This window comes from Dasypus novemcinctus, chromosome 9, assembly GCF_030445035.2.
Source record: "Dasypus novemcinctus isolate mDasNov1 chromosome 9, mDasNov1.1.hap2, whole genome shotgun sequence".
Lineage (NCBI taxonomy): Eukaryota > Metazoa > Chordata > Mammalia > Cingulata > Dasypodidae > Dasypus > Dasypus novemcinctus.
The window spans coordinates 131,355,950-131,364,699 of record NC_080681.1 but is presented as its reverse complement, the minus strand read 5'-3'; the positions used below and the strand labels follow the sequence as shown (position 1 = coordinate 131,364,699).

The window sequence follows — 8,750 nt, the reverse complement described above, 5'->3', positions numbered from 1 at the left end:
TTTACCCATTAAGTTACCCTTACTAATAATAATCTCCATTTCTGCCCTCTTTTCCAAGTCTCTTTCCTTTCAGGCTGTAGCATGCCCTTTAGTATCTCTTGTAAATCTCATTTTTTGGTAACTTACTCTCTCTGTTTTTGTCTGTGAAGACTTTAAAGCCACCCTCATTTTTGAAGGACAGTTTTGCTGGATAAAGAATCCTTGGCTGGGGCGGACTAATGCCGTCAAATAGAGAGAACTGTATCTCTCGTGAGAAAGGACGGCTCCCAGGGCATTAGGGCAGTTGAGAAAGTCAGGCCCTGAATACTGCTGCAAGGATCTCTGGACAGGGCTTCTTGCGAAATGGAGAGTGGCTGGCATTGTGGGCCCCAAGGGGAGGGGAAAATGGATGTGGAATGGATGGAACCAAGGTAAGTATGGGGGCAAGAGAGGAGTTTTGTGAGAGTACATGAGGATGAATATAAAACATGTAATATTACACCAAAAACATATAGGGGACGACAGACTAATAATGTAAACCATAAGGCAAAACATAGAATAACTAAAAAATTTAGAAAACTGTACAACCTAAAGTATGGACCACATAGTAAGCACAGATGTCACCTTGTTTGAAAGCTATTGTTTCAGAATCTGTACATCAGTTTCAGGAAATATGATATCAATAAGTTAAAAGATTATCGCTGTGGAAGGGAAAAGGTTTTATGGTGGATCTGGGGAAGTACTGTATATTGTATATATGAATTTTGGTGATCTAAGACTCTTGTGAAGCTGACTTTATGTTGGGATTCACTTTACAGGAAGTTTTGGGTCACAGAGTGGTTCAACAATGGCAGCGGAGGAATACTGATATAGGATGTTATTGACAGGATATATATGGTTGACAGGGAGTTATACAGGGCATATGCCCAGGGTATATAGTAATGTCTAGATATACTCATAGTGGAAGCAATTAAAAACAACAGCTGGGGGGGTACTGGGCTCCTGGCTGGGGGGTCACTGTCATGGACCCTGGGGGAGCTGCGGCAGTCCCCCAGGTGCAACGGCAAGAACCAGGAAGGAAGGAGGGCCCAACAGTGGGCTCCTGATACTAATGGCTATGCTTTTGAGCCTATACACCTGCAATAAGAATAAGGCCTAGAGTAGCACTGTGCCTGGGAGTTTCCTCCTGACAGCCTTCATGTTACTCAAATGTGGCCACTCTCACAGCCAAACTTAGCATGTAGATGCAGTGCATTCCCCCCAGCGTGGGACATGACACCCGGGGATGAGCCTCCCTGGCACCGAGGGATCACTACCACATACCAGCTGAAGATGCAACTAGAAAATGACTTTGAATTAAAGGTTCAATATGGATCAGCAGAATATCCCTGTCTACATATAATAACATGACTTAAGAATGCTGTTTGACCTAATGGAAGGGGGAAATGGAAAGGAGAAATGAGATTATAAGGCTATGAGTCTCTAAAAATGAGTCTGGAGGTTGTCAGAAGGAATGCCCTTATGCACAACTGAGCAGAGTCTAAGAGACAGATAAAGTAGATACAACCCCAGGTATTGGTTCTTTTGAGGGATAAAGAGACCCACGGGTTCTATGGTCATGGCAGATGGGGTTTACTGCCATGGCAGATGGCCCTTCTTTGGAGCTGGTGTTTCTGCGTGATGGAATTGGACTCAGAGGGGATCTCTTCTCACAAGACTTGCATGCTACTTTATTGGAATTGTAGTGGGTGCTGGAGTTTAAGATATATTTAGGGGATTTGAATCTCTGGACTGATAATATGACACCCAGGCCCAGAGCCTCAACAGACTTCAGCTCCTACACTTTGATTTATTGGACTTACCCCACTCAGCTAACATGGAGTTGAAGAAGGTCAACCACCACACCATGGGGCCTAGAGTGTCTACAAATGAAAGCAGGAGGAGTGCATCCAGTATCCATGTGGAATCTAAGCCCCCACTTGACATAGATGTGCAATGGACACAACCAATCCAATGTCCACAGAGAAAATGTGGAATGGGCGTGGGAAGGGTAGCCATGATGGCTGCTGGGTTTGGGGAATGGGAGGAAGAGATGAGATGTGGAGGCATTTTCGGGACGTGGAGTTGTCCTGGGTGGTGCTTCACGGACAATTACGGGACATTGTAGATTCCCCCAGGGCCCACTGGATGGAACGTGGAAGAGTGTGGGCTATGATGTGGACCATTGACTATGGGGTGCAGTGATGCTCAGAGATGTACTTATCAGGTGCAATGGATGTGTCATGACGATGGGAGAGAGTGTTGCTGTGGGGGGAGTGGGGGGTGGGGGTGGTGGGGTTGAATGGGACCTCATATTTTTTTAATGTAATTTTAAAAAATAAATAAATAATTAAAAAAAAAAAAAAGAATCCTTGGCTGGCAGTTTTTCTCTTTCAGTGCCTTAAATACATCATACTGCTTTCTTCTCATCTCCATGGTTTCTGGTGACAGATTTGCACTTAGTCTTATTGAGGTTCCCTTGTAGGTGATGCTTTGCTTTTCTCTTGCTGCTTTCAAAATCCTCTCTCTATCTATGGTATTTGTTATTCTGAATAGTAGGTGTATTGGAGTAGGTCTATTCAGATTTATTCTCTTTGGGGTTTATTGTCCTTCTTGGATATTGATATTTGTGTCTTTCATAAGGGTTGGGAAGTTTTTGGTCACTATTTCCTCAGACAGTCTTTCTGCCCCTTTTCTGTTCTTTTCTCTTTCTGGTTCATTGACAATGTGTATGTTTGGGTGTTTCACATTCATTAATCCCTGAGACCCTGTTCAAATTTTTTTTGCATTCTTTTCTTTTTCTGTTCTCCTGTCTTTTCAAGTTTAGATGCTCAGTCCTCTAATTCACTAATTCTATCTTCCACCAATTCAAATCTGCTATTCTATGTCTTTAATGTATTTTTTTAATAGTTCAACTAATGCAGGTAAGTTTAACAATTGGGAAAAAATGGGATCAATTTGGAAAAATGATATAGAGGAGAGGCCTTACAAGAATAATATATAGAGAAATGGATGTAACTCAACCAATTGGGCTCCTGTCTACCATATAGGAGGTCCAGTGTTCGATGCTTAGGTCCTCCTGGTGAGGGCAAGCTGGCCCACATGGAGTGCCCACCCATGCAGGAATGTGGCCTCATGCAGGAGAGCCACCCTGCGTGGGAAAGCTGCCTTGCATGGGAAAAGCCACCCCGTGCGGGAGTGCCAGCTGATGGGGAGAGCTGGTGCAGCAAGATGACACAACCAGAGACACAGAGGAGAGAAAATAAGATGCAGCAGAACAGGGAGCTGAGGTGGCGCAAGAGAGTAATTGCCTCTCTCCTACTCCGAATGTCTCAGGATCAGTTCCCAGAGCTGCCTAACGAGAATACAGCAGACACAGAAGAACACACAGTGAATTAGCAGACAATGGGGGGAATGGGGTGGAATTTAAATAAAATAAAGATTACAAAAAAAGAATAATATATACCTTTTTTGTGTTGACTATTTTAACAGGGCTTAAAATAACTGATTATTCTTCAGTCTTCTGAATTAAAATTGTTCAGGGGACTATAAGATCTGGAAATGTAGAGCAAATACAAAATAAGTTGTTTATTGATAATGCATACTATGTTCAATGTGTTGTTCCTAACAATTCAAAATGTTTTGCAAAATTGCAATGAACAATGTGCATTAAGGCAGCATTTCCATTAATCCTTGTATATACAACTGCAGTACATTGCCTTAGATGATTTGTGTCTCTAATTTTCACGGAATGAACTTGTATCTTTAGTATACCTTAGAAGAAGTAATCAAGGGAGTTACCTTCATTTAAATATCTATATCTATATCTATATCTATAGTCAATGTTTCCAGATTTTTTGGCCACCCATATTTTATTTTTTGTAAGATTTACCTACTGTAAATTTTGTAAATATTTTTACCACTTGTAAATACCAAAAAAATGGATATAAATTATGAGATAATGGAGGAAACAGTAACAAAAACATATTGTCTTGGTTTTCAGATAATTCTGTACCAAAACATTTTGCTGAAAATGAAGTGGTTTTTAATTTATAGATAAAAGATTCTCTGAATAATATTGAGGATATATTAAAATTTTGTTTTCAAATTTATTTAAAATTTTAACAGGTCTTACAGTAACTTCAGGAAATGAGGCACTCCAGAACACACTGTGAAGGTACAACAGCATGAGATGACTCCTTAAGGCTCACGGGGGATAAGATCTTCTCCAAATATAGAAAGAAATTAAGTCTCTCTACAATGTAACCCTAAGATCAATTCTCCTTTGTAGACTATGTATTATTGTCAACTTTCTATACTTTTACTTCTAAAAAAAATATTTATTTATTTATTTATCTCCCCTTCCCCCCCACCCACCCCAGTTGTCTGTTCTCTGTGTCTATTTGCTGCACCTTCTTTGTCTGCTTCTGTTGTTGTCAGCGGCACAGGAATCTGTGTTTCTTTTTTTGTTGTTGTTGCATCATCTTGCTGCGTCAGCTCTCCATGTGTGTGGTGCCATTCCTGGGCAGGCTGCACTTTCTTTCCTGCTGGGTGGCTCTACTTACAGGGCATACTCCTTGCACGTGGGGCTCCCCTACGCGGGGACACCCCTGCGTGGCAGGGCACTCCTTGCGCGCATCAGCACTGCGCATGGGCCAGCTCCACATGGGTCCAGGAGGCCCGCGGTTTGAACCGCAGACCTCCCATGTGGTAGACGGACGCCCTAACCACTGGGCCAAGTCCGCTTCCCTTGAGGCATTTCTGTATAATAAGAATCCAGTCTGCATTTGCCAGGAATAGAGAGTATATTCAACTAAGCCGTCCCTGAAGAGGTTACAAACTCAGCCCCATCGTGGAACCTACCCAGACACAGGAAACAAGTCCCGGCTCCCCACGCAGCCCTATGTCCTTCGATGACTTCATTTTAAGTCAGCGTTTCTTCACGCCGCACGGATCCCCCCGTGTCTGCTTGATGAAACACCACAATTGCAATGGGATCTACTCTCCTGCAGGCTTGTGTAGACTTTGCTGCCACCCCAAACTCCAAAGGGATGTCTTCCATGCAGTACACCACCACTCCCTGGTGCTGAGAAGCATTTTCAGTAATTGGACCCAGACCAGATTCAACACATGGCTCCCACACAGGGAAGACTGCTCTGCTCCAGGCTTCACCCACACTTTATCCTTGGCATAGGGCGCAAGACAATCCAGAGCTGCGGTGTGCAGCTTCAAGATGGTCTCGCTCACTAGTACACCCTGTTGTTGTGCAGCGAGAAACAGTGGGTGCCATGGGACCTGCTGACGAGGAGCTGAAGATTCTCCCCAATATAGTTCACGATCTTCTTGAACATTACACGGGTCTCTTCTTCTGTCAGAAGCCACATTTTTTCACACAGAAGTCTCGTGCCTCAGTTGCTGGAAACAGAAATCGGCCACCCGCTGCTTTGTGGCAACTACAAAGCCTGCCTCTCTAGCCGCATTCCAATCATTCCCTACTCTTGCACCCCAAGCCCTCTAATGTATTTTAACTTCATCCATCATGTCTTACATTCCCATAAGTTCTGTTACTTTTCTTTGCAGACTTTCAAATTATTCTTATGCTCACCCAGTGTCTTAATGTCCTTTATCTCTTTAGTCATATTTTCCTTCAACTCCTTGAATTGATTTAGAAGAGCTGTGTGATTATCATTGATTAGCTGTCTTAAATCCCATGTCTCATCAGGATTTTTGGTTGGTTCCTTTGGCTGGGCCATCTCTTCCTGTTTTGGCATGACTTTTAATTTTTCTGCTGTCTAGGCATTATATTGTTAAGTTTACTCTGATGATCAATTTCTTTCTCTTGCCTCGTGGTTTTGTTTCACAGCTCTTTTTTGATTTTTGGAACAACTTATTCTCAGTCTTAAAATTGCTCAGCTTAATTTACCAAAATACCTCCAGGGGTTCATAATGGGGCCGGCTCCACTCCAAGGGGTCTGGGACCAGAGACTCCAAAAAGCATTTTTTTCTCCTTGCAGTTTCCCAGCCAGCCAGCAGATGGTGCTCATCAGTCACTCTTTCCACAGAAAAGGGGTCTCTTTTTACCCTGCTTGCCTGTGGTTCTGGTCTGGCCAGAGCCGATGTTCAATGTTGTGGGAAACTGGCTTACCTATTTGTTGCTTCCTGTTATTGTAGATGATGTTGCAATTGATTCCTGTTATTGTAAATATTACCTTATTGTAGATCTTGCAGTTGCTTCTTGTTATTGTAAATGTTGCAGTTACTTCCTGTTATTGTAGATGATATTGCAGTTCTGATAGCAAACAGCTGATTGTTCATTTCTAAATAAATACGATGTGGAAACTAGGGTTGAGGCTCTCAGTTCCAGAAGCTGTTTGAGTCCCCTGGTCCCATCTTTACCTCCTCTCTTATGTCTCTCTCTCTGTCTTTTATTTTGTAAAGTTCTGCATTGCCTTCCCTTCGAGGCAACCAATAGCTGACTTAATGCAGCAGTTCAAAGCAGGCTCTGCTGGCCAAACTCACTGAAGAGAAACCACTCCTCACCCTCCGCAAGGGAGGACGATGTCTGTTCCCCTCTCAATTGGCTGCAGTGAGCCGCGGGTGCACCTTGAGGGTGAGGGGTGGGCGCTGTTCCTGGCAGCAGGGTCTGGCAACTCTTGGTTTTCTGTTCCCTTCTGTAGCACTTTGATATGGTTATGAATTCCACAATTAGATATTGGATTATGTTTTTGACCCTGCCTGTGCCTGGGTGTGATTAAGTTATGGTTAAGGCTTTGATTGGGCCACATCATTAAGGTGTTGCGTCTCCACCCCTTGGTGGGTGGGCACTTACAGATAAAAGGCATGGCAAAGGACAGAATTGAGGGTTTCTGATGTTGGAGTTTTGATGTTGGAATTTGATGCTGAAGTCTTAAGCTGGAGCCCAGGAAATCAGCACACAGAGGAAAGAGAAGCCAGCCCCAGGAAAAGAGGACCTGAGCCAGGAGAGAAACACAGAGGAATAGAGATGGCTCCTTAGATACGGCAGAAACCCCAGGGAGCGAAACAGAGCAGTTCACCTGATAGTCTACAGCTGACCCTGTGGAGGAAACAGAGGAGCTGAGCCCAGAGGAGCCCAGGAAGCCTGAACTCACAGATGTCAGCAGCCATCTTTCTCCAATACGTGGAAATAGACTTTGGTGAGGGCAGTAACTTATGTTTTATGGCCTGGTATCTGTAAGCTCGTACCCCAAATAAATACCCTTTATGAATGCCAACCAATTTCTGGTATTTTGCACCAGCACCCCTCTGGCTGACTAATACATCTTCTCTGCCCCTCAGCCTCCTAGAGGATGCACAGCATCCTGGTCTGCAGATGCCCAAAGCTTGGACAGGTGTTTGCCCTTCCCTCATTGTTTTCATGCCTACCTACCCCAATGCCATCTTTCTGGAAGTCTAATTCTTTTCATGTGCTTTGAATTCAATTTACTAGTATTTTGTTGAGGACTTTTGCATCTAATTAATAAGAGAAATTGGTCTGTAACCTTTTCTTGCAGTATTTTTACCTGTCTTTGGTATCAGGGTGATGTTGGCCTCATAGACTGAGTTAGGAATTTTCCCTCCTCTTCAATATTTTGGAAGAGTTTGAACAGAATTGGTATTGGTGTTGTTGGTTTGTTGTTGTTGTTTTGAATGTTTGGTAGAATTCACCTGTGAAGTCATCTTGCCCTGAGGTTTTTGATGACTGATTCACTCTCTTTCATTGTAGTTGGTCTGTTGAGATCTTCCAATTCTTCTACTGAAAGTGTAGATTGTATGTGTGGCAGTTTGAGGTTATTTTATAATTCCCCCCAAAAAAGACTATGTTTGTAAAGGAATCTATTCCTCTGGGTGTGATACCCTTTGATTGTATTAAATTCAACTGAGTGGCCTTTGATTAGATTACCTGTTGAGATTGCTTTAGGGCTTTGGATTTGACTAAGTCAGTAAAGTGTGTCTCAGGCTGAGTCCCCACCCCTTGCTGGATCTGCTATAAATGGACTCACACAGGCAGACACAGAAGTGAGAACTCTGCCTTTCTTTATCCTGCCATGGGACAGAAAGGAGAAGGCGGCAGGGAGAGAGGAGCCATTTGGCTGACAGCTTACAGCTACATCTGGGGAGAAAGCAGAAGAGCAGAGACTGCTATAGGACGCTCTTAAGAGACAAGCTTGCAGCTGAAATCAGGAAGAAAGTGGAGCAGCTGAGCCTGAGAGAGAAACCAGAGGGATGGAGAAATCTGGGCAAAGACCAGCAGCCATCTTGCTTCACCACCTGGCAACAGCCAAGATCAACTGTACTGACTTTGGTTGAGAAAGCCCCTTTGATGGTGCCTCAATTTGGACTTTTCATGGCCTTGGACTATAAGCTGTTCCCCCAAATAAGTCCCCGTTATAAAAGCCAGATTTCTAGTACTTTGCATTGGCAGCCCTTGGGCAAAACAAGACGGTGTGTTTCTAGGAATTTGTTCATTTCATTAGTTCTCTAATTTGTTGGCATACAGTGGTTCATAGTATCCTGTTATGATCCTTTTTATTCCTGTGGGGTCAGGAATAATGTTACCTTCTCATTTCTGATTTTACTTGTTTGTATCTTCTCTCTTTTGTTCTTAGTCTCACTAAAGGTCTGTCAATTTAACTGATGTTTTCAGAGAAACAATTTTTGGTTTTATTAATGCTATTTTTTATTCACTATCATTTTTATTCTCTATTTCATTT

General features: G+C 43.1%; 1 pseudogene; it reads right to left on the bottom strand.

The window, feature by feature from the left end:
* Positions 1-4,942: 4,942 nt before the first annotated feature.
* On the bottom strand, positions 4,943-5,402 carry LOC111761888 (60S ribosome subunit biogenesis protein NIP7 homolog pseudogene; annotated as a pseudogene).
* Positions 5,403-8,750: the final 3,348 nt, after the last annotated feature.